Raw genomic sequence first — 12674 nt, 5'->3', positions numbered from 1 at the left:
CTACACACTAAACTGTAAACAATAGTTACCTCTGGAGCATAGATCTCTGTATTGTTTGAATTTTATACAATGAACATACATTAATTTTATAATAAAAGGATAAATTTTGATTTTTTCCTCAAAAGCACATTATTTAACAACTTGTAGAAATGTTCACGATATAGTAGTAAGTGGAAAAAGCAGATTGTTAAGCAATATTTATAGGATCATCTCATTTTATTAAAAATTGTGTATATGCGTATAGAAAGGACAGATACTTTAATGTTAAACATGTTAAATTTTTAGTGGAGAGATCATCAGTATTTTTGCTTTCTTCTTTGTGTTCCTCTGTATTTTCTCCTAATTTATTTATTTATTTACTTATTTATTTTGTGTGTGTGAGGAGGATTGGCTCTGAACTGACATCCGTTGCTGATCTTCCTCTTTTTGCTTGAGGAAGATTGTCACTGAGCTAACATCTGTGCCAATCTTCCTCTGTTTTATGTGAGATGCCACCACAGCATGGCTTGATGAGTGGTGCTAGGTCCATGCCCAGGATCCAAACCTGAGAACCCCAGGCCACCGAAGTGGAATGTGCACAAACTTAACCACTTTACCCCTGGTCTGGCCCCTAATTTATTTTTTTAATGACAGAAAGGGTCATTTTTTGAAAATGTACTTTTAAATGGGATTTTGTTTAGCAGCAAAAATAATTTGTCATCACTTTTGCTTTAAAATAATATTTTCCAGTCCTTGCCCAATCTCAGAGCTAAGGTTGTTTCTTAATATTTAGTAACGCTCCCAGAGTTGTATAACCATCCAGAACAGGCTGTGCCGGCTCTGCAACAGAGGCAGCCAGTGCCTCAGCCCTCTGCTGGTTGGCCAAGACTTGGATTCTAGCCCCAGCTCTTCACCAAACTGCCAGTGAGACCTTGGCAGAGATCTTTCTGAGCTTCAGTTTCCTCTTCTATAAAGTAGAGATGATAATACTGGCCCTGCCTGTTGTAATGATTCTCTACGGGGAGCTAATGCAAAATATATATAAAGCAACACTGAAGGCTGTGAAAAGTTATACAAATGCAAGTTGATGATATTATGTGATCCCCAACCTCAGAGAGAGACAGCTATCAACTTTCTTATGAGACAAAGAGAGCTAAAATGATTAAAATAATCTCCCTGTCACCCCTCCCCACTCAAACTACCACTTTAAGGAGTCAAATTTGTCAAAGCAACTAAGAAAGAAAAATAATAATTATTTTGACAGGATCATAAGCAACTGTAATTCCCATGAAAAACCAAAACAGAGCTGACACAACACCGTCGCTGCGTATGCCCGCAGCAAGCACAGGAACCTGTCAAACTTGTTAATTCTGTTGTTATCAACGTATGAAGAAAACACAACACCCTCTCAGGTAGAAACAACTTCACCAAGGAGGGCATTATTATCATAATCATTATCATCACCTTCACAAGCCACAAAAAATTTACAAAGCAGCCATCATAAAATAAAATCTCGATTAATCAAAAGCCAATTAAGAAAAATCATCAAATAACCAAATATATTTTACAGTACTTTTTTTAACCAAAACATTTTATAAGAAAACAAGGGGACATAGTAGTGGCTTAGAAACAGAAAATGTAAGCATCAGAAGAGCAAGAATTCTGTTTTCTTCACTACTACATTCCCAGTGACTAGAACTGGGAATGTTTGTCAAAAAATACTTGTTAAATCAACATAAAAGATTGATTATAACTATAAAGTCATATATATTAAGGCCCTGGAGCATTACAAGATCCTACATCATCAAAGAAAGTTTTCTTTATAATCAACATTTTAATAACTGCATTTAAATGACTATTTAAGTGATGATATGGACACTTGTTATTCCCAATTACCTTTAGAATAATTTTATCAAGTTCCCCAGAAAACTCACAATGTGCTTTAAAAAGAGATTTTACTAAATTTATGGATTAATTTTGAGAGAATCAACATGCTTGACATATTATAAATTTTTAAATCACAGGACAAGGGTGTCACCTCATTTATTATGGGTTTTAAAAAACTACTTTGTAAGTCTGTAATTTTCATTAAATAAACTATACACATTTCTTATTAAATCTATTCTCTGTACTTAAATTTTTCATTTATAAATAAGATCTTTTTTTACTATATTGTCTAACTAGTTATTCTGGTTTGTAGGAAAGCTATTAATTTATGCATTTATTTTGTAGCCTGTCATCTTACTGAACTTCTCATTAGTTTTTATAGTTTTTAAATTGATCCATTTGAGTTTTCTAGGTACCCAATCATATTATCTACAGGTAATGATAATTTTATCTCTTCAAAATATATATCTTATTTCTTTTTCTTGTCTTATGGTGTTTGATAGAAGTTATAGTACAATTTTAACAATAGATATTATATCAGCACTTGTCCTGTTTCAGTCTCTAGAAGTTCTCCTACTTTTGCCCATTGGTTTGAGATAAATTTTCTTTATTGTGTTAAGGAAATTTTCTTTTATTACTAATTTCCTATTTTATCGAGAATAAATGTTGAATGGTGACATTTGAGAGCCGTTAAGTGTAGCTATAAGCACTTGTCGCAAACTATAGAGTATCTAACATTAGCTAGTTCAAAATCTTGGCACAATGATCGCCTACTGATGAAAAAGTACTTTATATTTCTCCTTTAGAGGATGTAGGAAAGTACCAGCTTTGGAAAGTTTGGTTAGTGCCGTAGCCAAAAGTTAAAATATGGCAGCCAATTCTCACACACTCTCACCCAAGGTGAAAAGCTCTGGCATTATGTGTATTTATTCCTTTGATCTATCGATGGGGACATGGTAGGGAGCAAAGCAAAGTTTCTGCCTAAGACAATACCTGGCATATAATAGGCACTAAAGAAATATCTGTTGAGTAAATTAATGAGTAAAAAATATTTAGAGTAGAGAGGCTTTTTTTTGGAGATAGTTCTTGGACACATTTTCCAATTTTGGCCATAAAGTTTCATCAATTTAATGTTTACTTCTTAATTTGAATTAGACATTTGTTTTTGCAGAAAATCTGTTTTATCCAGACTCTTTAGTTTTTAGTGAACATTAACTTCACAGCTTAAAAAACTGCCTCCCTAACAAAAGAGAAAGATCTGAAATCGCCATTTTCCTGTTATCTTGAATTAAAGAACTATTTGACGTTTCTTTTCCTTCCTCCTTTTTTTTATCTCTAAGGGGTAGGGTCCTTAATTTAAATTTTGCTTATTAATTTCTAACTTTATTTGACTGTGGCCAGGGAATGTGACCTATATACATTTTGCCTTATTGAGATTATTTTTGTGATCAATATTTATAAATATTCCAAGAGTAGAGGAAAAAGGTGTATTCTCTACGTGATATAAAATGTAATAGATAACTACTAGGTCTTTTATTTACAGTTACATCCTGATATTTCACCTCCTCCCCTTCCTCTTTTGTTTTTCTGCTTGATTTCACGTGATTTAACGTGAGTGACATCAGTGAGCAATGTTTATGGATGTTAGCTAAGTAAAAGAATGAATATAGTAGAACAAACTGATTAAAGGATATATAGGCCAAAAAGGTCAAAAAAGATAAGACATATCTTTATTAATAGAAATATTTTAAAAGCCTTGTTTACTAATGTCTAACTTTCTAATATAGAATGAAATCACAAGTATTTAAATCTTGGCACAACAAAAAATAATAAATAGTACTTTTTAAATTTATAAAAATAAAACCATGACAATAATTAACAACAGTTTTTAAAGGTCTAAACTAAAATACACATGCCTGTTACAGAGAATGAAAAGAGCTAACGTGGTTTAAGTCCTGGCTCTATCACGTAATAGCAATATGTTGCCTTGAGTGAGCCACTTAATCTCTTCAGACCACTTATTCCTCTCTCAGAGGGGGTGTGCAGGATGTTATAATAATGCTTATAAAGTGCCTAACACTTAAGAAGTTCTCATTGAGTCAGAGCTCATATTTTCAGGAGTTAATTCTTCATTAAGATTTACATGAATTTGATGGTGTTCTATCTTTAAATATTTTAAAGAGAAAGAAAGCCTAGTATATGATATTTCCTTTGGGGAAAGACACATTTGCCAAAGTTATTGTTTTTGACTTCTAAAAATGAACTTGCAATTTGCAAAAAGTAGGTAGTATTTGCTATGTTTTAATATTCAGATTAGCAGAATCATATTGCCAGGTCTTTATTTATTGTTATTTCTTAAACTAAAATTGTATTTTAGTAGAATATTCGTTTATTTGTCAAAAATACTGAGAAAATAAAAATGCAATCATCAACTGTAACTAGAAAGCTTGTAACATTCAAAACAAAGCAAATGCTTGATACATTAATCAATCCAAACAGAGGTGTAAACAGATGTGAAAACACAACTGTAATTACCACTGGGTTCTTACCTTTGGTTGTTAATATATCTGTGTCTTCTATAAACGGAAGTCAGTGGTGTATCCGAAACACACAGGGATGTAATGTAAATCTTGACATTGTCCAGATCCAGGACGTAATTTTTTTAAGTGATAAATATGTTGATCTTTTTCTTTTTAAACATGCATAAATGGCTAGTTTTCTTAATCATTCCCGGGGAAAGAAACAGTTCCGTGGCATTGACAAAGGAGGATTCTCATGAGTCAGTATTGGATTTTCGGATTTATGTGCGGATGAAAATGACAGCAACCAAATCGCCATTATCCTTCACTTGAACCCAAGCTTATTAATATGTATGAGAGTGAGGGATAAAATGCAGTTTCTCAAAACCATACCTGAACAAACTCGAAAGTAAACTTAAGCAAAGGTAATATTGCCTGATGATTTTATTATTATACTATCAATTTCACTCAAGGTTACAATCAAAGAATTGTCTAGGTTTTTACAAAGTATGATATGATTAGAATTTTAAATATAGTGCCTTCATATTAAAAACTGTTAAAATATAAATAAAGTGTACTTGTTTATTCACTGACCTGTTTATTGTGTGTTTTGTAGAAGAATTGCATATTTGAAACATATCTGGTCAAGAGATAAAGTAGGATGAGGCTGAACTTGCCTGAAAGAATAATTCATACTTTAGATTAAGAAATAACAGTAAATAAAGACCTGGCAATATGATTCTGCTAATCTGAATATTAAAACATAGTAAATACTACCTGCTTTTTGCAAATTGCAAGTTCATTTTTAGAAGTCAAAAACAATAACTTTGACAAATGTGTCTTTCCCCAAAGGAAATATCATATACTAGGCTTTCTTTCTCTTTAAAATATTTAAATACATACATACTTTGTGCAAAAAACATCAAGATATGCCAGTTAGTATCTAAATGTTACTCGAATGACCTAAAAGTAAATATGCCTGGTAATTTTTTATGAAACATTTGACAGTCTACCTACTCTACAGCACAAGACTGACTATCTACACACAAAAGTTTTGCTTATGGTTGAAAATCAGAATGAAATAAATACTGTCTCCATTTAGCAAAACTGCCTTCATTTCTATTCATCAGCTCCAAAAAAAATGCATCATTCTTTCTCCAGTACTTGCAGTATTTGTCCTGATAAATAATTAGCTATTGAACAACCCAGTAACATTTATTGCCTCCATTAAATGGCTCCAGCTCCCAGTGGAGCTTGGAGGCTCTCAAAGGCAGAGATTCCCCAAGATGCCTGGAAAGGAAAATTAGTGCAGTACTGAGTACTCTTGGAAAACTGGCTTTGGGTTTTAGAATTTTTTAAACAATATTTTATTTTTAATTATAAAATAAAACATGTTTCCTAAAATTTGGATATTACAGAAAGGAAGAAAATAAACCAAACAGATTCTTACCATTCTTGGATAATCAATATTAACATTTTGGTATATATATTTTTAATAAAATCATTCCGATTTTATTTAACGTTATATTATTATTTTTATATTACTATATAACTAAAGCATCCTTTTTAAGATTGCATAATAATCTAGCATATTCCATTATTCCATAATTTATTTATTGATTTCTCTGTCATTGGACATTTATCCTCTGGTCCAAAATATTTCAAAATGAATGTTGTGATTCTTAAATCATTATGTACACCTATGATTATTTTGTATTTTCTTAGAAATGAGATTATCATATTAAAGTGTATTACCATTTTTATTACTTTAAATTTGTATTGCCAATATAATTTCCAGAAAATCCGTGTTTACCTGTTTGACTTTATAAAGTTAAATAAATGACTATCATTTGTAATTTATTGACTTTCAATTTTTCACTGATCAATCAATATTTTGCAAATATACTATTTTGACTTACTTTGTTGCATCTTGTACTTAAACACATACCCTTTAAGGTGCTTATATGCATGTTTTTCATAAATCCATTCCTGTTATAAACTTCCCCCAAACCAACCAATATAGCCACTTATATCAATTTAATTTCTGCTCAAACGTTATTGTGTCAGTCTCTTTATATTATGCTCCTCTTTAAGTAGAATTACATAATCTACTTAGGAAAATAAGCCCCTTGCTTTGAATAACATGGCTATATCTTAAATCCTTCTCTATGAAATTAACTGTGAACGTTTCAAAAAGCATGAAATGGTAATAACTGTTAAAATCACAGGTATAAAGTAAAATAAGTAATGAATAGACAGAGAAATTCTCAAAATGGGAAGGAATTGAACTTCTCTTAGCACTAAATAAATCCTTTAAATTCTAAAACAATCTTGTGAAGTAAATACTGTATTGACTTCATTTAGAGAGGAGGAAATGAAGGCTGGGAGCTGGAGTAATTTGCCCAGCATCACAATGGTTAGTATTGTATCAGAGTTGCTGGGAGCCACACCCAGATAGGCTAGCTAGATTTAGCAAATAAAAATACAGTATAAGTATGTCCCAAATATTGCATAAGACAAATCTATACTAAAAAATTACTTGATGTTTATCCGAAATTCAAATTTAACTGGGTGTTCTTTGCTTCATCTGGCAGCCCTATGTAGGCCTATCTGACTCCACACTGCCTTAGTTATCTGGAAGGAAGGAGCATGAAAAATCAGGTCAAGTCACCCATGTCAGCAGTGTGTCTCTAACAGCGACAGCAAAGAGACACAGAGACAGCGGGAAGACACTGTTGTTTTTCACCAACAGTGATACTGTTTCCTCAGCTAGAAGTTGGACCCACCTGTAAACCCCTGAGCACATTACCTGTACATAAGTGATCAGAAGTGAAAGTTGCTATTATTACTTTTTATATTATTATTATGTCCTTCATACCTAAGAAATTTTGTCCTTGAAATATTTTAAATATTTCTTAACCACCCAATTTGGATCTATCATTTGTGAAAATACTCAGACCCTCCCTGAACCTCCTTAATGTTTTCAGCTCAATATTACTTCTTGGGAGTAAAGGTTTTCACAAGATTACTACTTGTTGTCTAATATGGAAGACTCTCCTGTTCTTAAATCCAGTGTTCACTTCACCTCTGCCTTTTGTTTTTATGTTGAGGAAGACTGGCCCTTAGCTAACATCTGTGCCCATCTTCCTCTACTTTATATGTGGGACGCCTATCACAGCATGGCTTGCCAAGCGGTGCCATGACCGCAACCAGGATCTGAACCGGCGAACCCTGGGCCACCGAAGCGGAAAGTGTGCACTTAACTGCTGCACCACTGGGCCAGCCCCTCACCTCTGCCTCTCTTATGCCAACTATTGTCACCCACTTTTCGGTGGGAGTGGTTCTGTGACACCATGCCAGGTTTAAATGCAGAGGCTTTGGAGTCAAAGACCCAAGTTCAAATCTCAGCTCCACTGTTCACTGTTCACTGAGATATAGTAATCTGAAGAATTTATTACAGTTCCCAAAGCATAGTAAACTTTTCATAAGTGGCTATTATTATAATTTTTAGACAAATAGCAGGATTAAGCTTCATTTTTACAATAATTAACTTATTGTCATAAATTTGCCTGGTTTCCCTTAAAAGTTGAAAACACACATTCTATTTAGGAAATATACTAGAGCATATTTAGCTATATTAGGGTATATTTAGGTACAGTTAGAGCAATCTTTTTTTAGTCCTAACTCATATACAAAAGATGTTACTAAAACAAATATACCTAAAAATAAAACAAGATGACAAGATTGGGAATTTGCTCCCACATACAGCCACGGAATATTCGTTTTCTAATGGTTTGCTTACTATTTGAAACTTTCTTAAATGATTTAATGAATTGAATAAAATAGTCAGAGCAATGATTCTAATAAATCTTTCTTCCTTCTGTCAGTTTAACTCCTGAATGACATTGTGAAACTTCATAGAACTTACTATAAAACAGCTCTTGCCCTGATGAATCATACACACAGACACACACACATACACACACACACACACACACGAAATTCTTTACCTCTTTAGAATGACTCGTGTGTTTTATCCCACATATACCTCCCTTCACCAGCTCTCACATGCCCCTCATGCACCTTTCCCCTTCCAAAACTATGATTAAGGATGAACTGAATATTATTGATTTTTGGGATAACGCGTATTAGTTGTGTAGTCTTGAGAAAATGACAACCTTTCTGAACCTCAATCTCCTTACCTGTAAAATGGAAATATAATACCTACCTCATTAGATATTTGTGAGGATAATTGGAGCAAGATTATAGCATATCACACACTGTTGGTATATAAGAGGACAGGTAATAAATGTGCCCTCTCTTCCTTTCCCTTTCCTCTGAGCTCTCGGACAGCCCCTAAACTGGAACTTTGCAACATGTTACTCAGGCTTCGCCTGTTGGCACTTTTGATAGCCAGGTACATGTGGCTATTAAATGACTAACTTATGTAAAGGTACAGAACCATTATTTATACCTTGTTTCTAAACAAGTTACTATATAATTCTACCAAAATGTGACCAAATGAAATAATTCATTTCCATTCTTAATGAAACCTGTTTTATGTGTATAGAGTGCTTAAAAATGCAAATAATCTGTCATAAAGGCATAGAATTCATTCAAGTGTTTGTTCCTTCATTCACTATATAGTTCCTGAGCACCTACACTGTGCCCGGCACAGCTCCAAGGTCTGGGAGCACATGCCAGCCCTTTCCTTAGAGATTGTACAGAGGAGGAAGACAGGTAAAAGAAGCCATGCTTACAATACAGTGTCATCAAAAGCTGAGGAAGCACATACAAGAAGCCTTAAAATTTTGGAAGGAAGCTGACTGGAAGACTTCTGGGGAAAATTTGTCTCTTCGCTGAAATTAAAAGTAGGAATTTTGTTTTCATATATAAAACATACAACGTAGGACATTTTTCTGCTTTACCCAAGTTTAAAAGAGTAAGAGTGCATTTCATTTTGCTTTCTTTTCCCCTCCAAAAGTGTGATTAGCTTGACCCAGACTATCTATCAATGGATTTCTTTTCCTGGGACCTGCAGTAACCTTGACTGGTGGAAAGAACACAGCCACATTGGATTATCTGTTTAGTAGGCTACTTTTAGTCTGGTTCCCAGTCCTGCTTTGTCAGCTCCCTCTAAATCTTTATAATCCTATTTAAACTGCCTCTAACTATGGATGTTCATTTTCATGACATTGACTGTTTTGTATTTTCATTTCAAAAATTACATAATTTGAGGGATTCTGGCTTTTGGTCCTAAATTATTAAATATTTGATATTCTGTCTTCCAGCACACTAAGACCTTCAGCCAGAGAGGTCAATGATGTCTTCTCAGTATCTATAACCCTAATAACTGAATGTCATTTATATAATGTGTGCTTTCCTGAGATCATCCATGATTTCCATCAATTTACCTCCACAAAATCACTAACATGTATCAATATAGTCATTTAATATATATTTATTAAGTACCTATTAACTTTTCTTTGTTTGAGAACTCAAAGTCCAAAATATATAAAATGCGCAAAATGAGAAAATGCTATTATTTTTATTCTGTTAAAAAAAATTGGATAGTATCACATGCTAGGCCCTGGGCTAGCGAGTGTCCATAAGATCACCCGCCATGACAGGCAGTTTAGCACACTAGTCAGAAATACCAGCTTTGGACGTTAGACACACTTTGGTTCAAATCCCAGGTCTTCTGCTTTCTAGCTGTGTTACCTAGGGTAAGTTAGATAATTTCTCTATTTCTTAGTTGAATGATATATCTGACGTGGTAAACTGTCTTCCACAAATGAGGTGCTCAATATATGGCTAGATTTCTGTTAAGATCAAACCACCTTTGATTATAATTTAGCTTCTCAGGTAGATTTCTTTATAGGGAGAAAATTCACTAATTACAGAACGTGCGCATCCAATTTGTAAAACCAGATCACTGAATGAATAAGTAAAATAGAATTTTAGAGCCTACAGAGTGGCAATGCTACCCTGGGAGTGTGCACCTACCAGGGCACCATCATTCTACGACAACCAAAATTATGAGACGCCCTCATAAATGATTATGCAACTTAAAATAAATAAAATATTTATTATTATGCCTGAATTTAACCAACCTTGAAAACTGATGGAATTTTTATTAATCCTCTTACGTATCTAGGAGAAGCTGAGTAATATAATTTTAGTATCCAGTGTTAATAGCTGCTTGGAATATTGGAAATTCAATAGACTTTGGAGTCAGACTAACGTAGACTTGCATCCTGGCTCTCCAGTAACCAACAGCATTGTGGCCTTGGGCAAATTATATAACTTCCCTAAGTTTTTTTAATCAGTGTAATGGGAGGAATCCTTTTTATCAGCTTATGGTAAGTAGAGAGAATCTACATAAAACTCTTCCCACAGTGTCTGGCACAAATCAGGTCCCCAATTATTGTAACTATTAAGATTATTGTTGGGCCAGCCAGGTGGCACAGCAGTTAAGTGCGCATGTTCCACTTCAGCAGCCTGAGGTTGGCCGGTTCGGATCCCAGGCGTGGACATGGCACCACTTGGCAAGCCATGTTGTGGCAGGCATCCCACATATAAAGTAGAGGAAGATGGGCACGGATATTAGCTCAGGGCCAGTCTTCCTCAGAAAAAGAGGAGGATTGGCAGTGGATGTTATCAGGGCTAATCTTCCTCAAAAAAAAAAAAAAAAGATTATTGTTATTTTACTGAGAGAGAGTTCCTAGAGCTCACTATTAATTAATTAATAATTGACTGTTACAATATCAAATTTCTGGTTAAACAACATAATTAAATACACAAGGGCTCAAAGGGATTAAGAATAGAGAAGGAATCTATCACAGAGGGGTGTATGGTTATACCTGGAGATTTTAAGTTTTTTAGGTAAATACGAAAACATTCCAAACCTTGTAACTTTAGGTTTAAATATTCTAGACTTTTTCGCATTCTACAGTGGAAATGTGGTTGCTTATTGCCTTTCCCCAAAACTGGTTTTGGATTCAGCTTTCTCAGATATGCCAAATCATCTGTATGATGCCTAGCTAGTTAAATTTTGTTGTTGCTCCCACTTTTCCCAGAGGCCCATCCCTAACATTAGCAGGACAGAGGCAAGAGAACAAACAGAGGCCTACATACCATACACCTAAATATTTAAAATCAAGCTGATGAACTGTTAAATAAGATGTTTTGTCCTCACCTCGAAAAATATACCTTCATGACAAAAAATTACCATCAAATCTATAAAATGATGGTTTTAACATGATTGAAACTTGGCAAAATGTCAAAGACAACTGGATTTAATTATTATTGCATGTGTCTGGATGAGTCTATTGATGGACCAAGGATGTTCATATTAGTAATAAAATCGAGATAAATATAAATAAGTCATTGCATATTCCATATAATTTATTTTTCTGCCTTCTCATAAAAATTACTAAGTGTATTGTAATAATCAAGAATTTACATTATTTGTATTCTATTGACAATAGTGCCAAGTTAGATAACACTTCTTTAGTCATCATAGAGTTTAGATCATTTTATGAATTTCTATGTGGGGAAACTTTGCACTGTTTGCTTGTCAATACAGCTAATAAAATGATACTTAGATTCAAAACTAAATCATGAATTTTTTTTTTAAATCATGAATTTCAAATATCACGTTCAAACAATGCATTAGGCTGCCACAAATCACCTGTTCGTAGACTGAGCTTTTGCTCTTGAAAAAGTAGCTTGACTCCAAATTGGACAAACCATATGAAACAACTGTCTTCAAAATATTGGGCAACAGGCAGCATAGGAGTGTGATACTTGAGAGAAGGGGAGAAAATGAGTTGAGCCCTACCCAGAGGCAATTTCTGACCTGTGACATGAGAAAAAGGAAACCAAGCAGAACTCAACAGTCTTGCTTAGTTGAGGAGTCAGAAATATGATCTTGGAGGTCTAAGTGGCTAGAATTTGCAGAGCAGAGTACTAGAGAGGAGGAAGCTGTGCCGAAAAAGAGTTCCAGAAATCTCCAGAGGATCTTTTCAAGTCTTCAGTGAAATATTGCACGTGACCAGGCTGAAATCCCACAGGCTGGGCAAAAAATAGCTGCCAGGGAACTAAGTGTTAAATAATTTCCAGAGTTCACACAAAGCTTGGAGTCAGTCAAATTTCTACCTGTCAGAATGGAAAGATCTCATTGAAGACCCAGGTTAATAGAGTACCCAGAAAAACCACATTAGTAGGGCTAAACTAGGTCCATGGTAAAGGATATTCTCAGTCTACCATAACAAATTTCAAATAAGC

At 34.1% G+C, this 12674-nt stretch overlaps 1 protein-coding gene across 1 annotated transcript in view; it reads right to left on the bottom strand.

Annotated features, from left to right (window-relative positions):
• Nucleotides 1–4641, bottom strand: part of CNGA1 (cyclic nucleotide gated channel subunit alpha 1) — a 32002-nt gene extending 27361 nt beyond the window's left edge. The window contains exon 1 of the mRNA XM_005608791.4: nt 4416–4641. The gene's annotated coding sequence lies outside the window, so the exon portion shown is untranslated. The remainder of the gene's footprint in view (nt 1–4415) is intronic.
• Between the last annotated feature and the right edge of the window lie 8033 nt (nt 4642–12674).

Source organism: Equus caballus, chromosome 3 (assembly GCF_041296265.1).
Source record: "Equus caballus isolate H_3958 breed thoroughbred chromosome 3, TB-T2T, whole genome shotgun sequence".
NCBI lineage: Eukaryota > Metazoa > Chordata > Mammalia > Perissodactyla > Equidae > Equus > Equus caballus.
The sequence above is the reverse complement of the archived record's forward strand: the minus strand, read 5'-3'. Positions and strand labels throughout refer to the sequence as shown.